Here is a 3,371-nt window from a genome sequence, read left to right as displayed (position 1 = left end):
AAAAAAAGGAAAGAAACACAAAATGCGGCTCGGCTTAACAGTCAAAGACAGGTTTATTTCTCTCAAATTTTGGTCCAATTTCGGTCAGGAGCATGGTTTTTTTTTTTTTTTTTTTGAGATGGAGTCTTTCTCTGTGGTCCAGGCTGGAGTGCAGTGGCACATCTGGGCTCACTGCAACCTCTGCCTCCTGGGTTCAAGTGATTCTCCTGCCTCAGCCTCCCAAGTAGCTGAGTTTATAGGTTCCTGCCACCACGCCCGACTAATTTTTTTGTATTTTTAGTAGAGACGGGGTTTCATCATGGGTACTTGAGATTAAGAGAATGGTGATGACTTTTCACAAGCATACTGCCTTCAGGCACTTGTTTAACAAAGCACATCCTGCACAGCCCAAAATCCGTTAAACCTTGAGTCACCACAGCACATGTTTCTTGAAAGGACAAGGTTGGGGGTAGGGTCACAGATTAACAGCATCTCAAATACAGAACAAAATAGAGTGTCTTATGTCTACTTCTTTCTCTATAGACACAGTAACAGTCTGATCTCTCTTTTCCCCACATGAATCATTGGTCCTTTTTATGTCATCTGCTGTTTCCTCAACCTGGACCTTTCTGCCCGTGTCTCCCTGTCTTTTCTTACAGGTCTCAGCTCAAGTGGCACCCCTTCAGGGATGCCTTCCCTGACCACTTTCTTTTCTTTTTTTTTTTTTTCAGACGGAGTCTCGCTCTGTCACCCAGGCTGGAGTGCTATGGCCGGATCTCAGCTCACTGCAAGCTCCGCCTCCCAGGTTCACGCCATTCTCCTGCCTCAGCCTCCGGAGTAGCTGGGACTACAGGCGCCGCCACCTCGCCCGGCTAGTTTTTTTTTGTAGTTTTTAGTAGAGACGGGGTTTCACCGTGTTAGCCAGGATGGTCTCGATCTCCTGACCTCGTGATCCGCCCGTCTCAGCCTCCCAAAGTGCTAGGATTACAGGCTTGAGCCACCGCGCCCGGCCCTTTTTTTTCTTTTGAGATAGAGTCTCACTCTGTTGCCCAGGCTGGAGTGCAGTGGCACAATCTCGGCTCACTGTAACCTCCGCCTCCCAGGTTCACGCCATTCTCCTTTCTCAGCCTCCCAAGTAGCTGGGACTACAGGTGCCCACCACTGTGCCCAGCTAAGTTTTTGTATTTTTTAGTAGAGACAGGATTTCACCGTGTTAGCCAGGGTGGTCTCAATTTCCTGATCTCGTGATCCACCCACCTCGGCCTCCCAAAGTGTTGGGATTACAGGCGTGAGCCACCCCACCAGGCCAATTTTTGTATTTTTTTCTGAAACAGAGTCTTGCTCTGTTGCCAGGCTGGCGTGCAGTGGTGTGATCTCGGCTTACTGCAACCTCTGTCTCCTGGGTTCAAGCGATTCTCCTGCCTCAGCCTCCCTGGTAGCTGGGACTACAGATGTACGCCACTATGCCCAGCTAATTTTTGTATTTTTAGTAGACATGGGGCTTCACCATGTTGGCCAGGCTGGTCTCGGACTTCTGACCTCAGGTGATCCGCCTACCTCGGCCCCCCAAACTTCTGGGGTTACAGGCATGAGCCACTACACACAGCCTTCTGACCACCACCTTTCTTGCTGCATCACACTTTCTTTGCCGGTAAATATTTAAATCTCAGGGTGTCTGAAATTCAGCATTATTGAGTTTTTGGACTGGACAGTTCATTGTTTGGGGGGTGATGGGGTAGAGGGGCTGTCCCGTGTACTGTAGGATTTAGCAGCATCCTTGCCCAGTACCCAGTAGTTGTCAGTAGTATATACCTCCCCTCTCCAAGTTGTGACAGCCAAAAATGTCTGCAGATGTTGCTAAATGTCCCCTAGTGGGCAAAAAACACCCTTGGTCAAGAACTACTGCACGATTTCAATAATATTCAATTGTTTGTTTGGCTATCTCATGTTGTCTCTCCTTCCTCTAGAATGTAACCCAACGGGAGTCAACAGAAAACACAAGGCCTTGGTTTTTCTGGTGAGCACATTGCTGCATTTGAGATAGAGGAGCTTGTTGGTGCTGGTGCCATTTACTAGGGTGGGGAGATGGAGTTGAGGGGAGGAGCAGGGGGAAGGCAGGGAATCAAGGAGCTGAATGTCTCATTGTACATTAAGGGGGAGGTTTGTTTGATGTATCTGGAGCCTAGGGAAGAGGTTCTCACTAGAAACATTGTAGTCTGAGTCATTAATGTACAGAAGAAATGTGAGGAGCCAGGCTTCAATCATTCCAGCCTTCTCCATTTTGTCCCACTCTCATTTCTGTTTTTGCTTTTGAGACGGAGTTTCTCTCTTGTTGCCCAGGCTGGAGTACAATGGTGTGATCTCAGCTTATCGCAACCTCCGCCTCCTGGGTTCAAGCGATTCTCCTGCCTCAGCCTCAGCTGGGATTACAGGCGTGTGCCACCACGCCCGTCTAATTTTGTACTTTTAGTAGAGACAGGGTTTCTCCATGTTGGTCAGGCTGGTCTTGAACTCCTGGCCTCAGGTGATCCACCCGTCTCAGCCTCCCAAAGTGCTGGGATTACAGGCGCGAGGCACTGCGCACAGTCTTTTTTTTTTTTTTTTTTTTTGAGATACAGCCTTGCTGTGTCGCCTCAGCTGGAGTGCAGTGGCGTGATCTCAGCTCACTGCAACCTCCACTGCCTCCCAGGTTTAAGAGATTCTCCTGCTTCAGCCTTCTGAATAGCTGGGACTACAGGCGCACGCTGCCACACCCAGCTAATTTTAGTAGAGATGGGGTTTCACCATGTTGGCCAGGCTGGTCTTGAACTTGTGACCTCAGGTAATCCACCCACCGTGGCCTCCCAAAGTGCTGGGATTACAGGTGTGAACCACTGCACCTGGCCAGTCCCCACCTGACTTCTTTGTGGCTTTAACAAAAGATTCAATTGTGGGCAGTGGGGAGACTTCCCTCAGTTCGCAAGTCAGTACCGCGCAGGTTCCCGCTGCTTGCGTTGCTTTTCTGTGTCTGCTTTGCTGATCCTCCATCTCTGAATTCTGGTGCTCCCCTACGGTCCTTGGGTGGTCTCAGAACTGACCCTTCCATTCTTGTGGTTGTAATTATTGTGATGACAACTCTCAAGTCTATGTGGCTACCATTTCATGAGCAAAAAATGTGTGTTGTTTCAGCTGAATTGCCGTTCTTAAAATTCTGACTGGAGAAATCCTAAAATTTACAAACAAAAATTAAAAGCAGGGCGTGGTGCGGTGGCTCACACCTGTAATCCCCGTACTTTGGAAGGGAGAGGTGGGAGAATCATCTGAGGTCTGGAGTTCAAGACCAGCCTGGCCAACATATAGTAAAACCCCATGTCTACTAAAAATGCAAAAATTATCTGGGTGTAGTGGCACAC

The sequence above is a fragment of the Colobus angolensis genome, unplaced genomic scaffold, assembly GCF_000951035.1.
Source record: "Colobus angolensis palliatus isolate OR3802 unplaced genomic scaffold, Cang.pa_1.0 Scaffold21, whole genome shotgun sequence".
Classification (NCBI taxonomy): Eukaryota; Metazoa; Chordata; class Mammalia; order Primates; family Cercopithecidae; genus Colobus; species Colobus angolensis.
The sequence above is the reverse complement of the archived record's forward strand: the minus strand, read 5'-3'. Positions refer to the sequence as shown.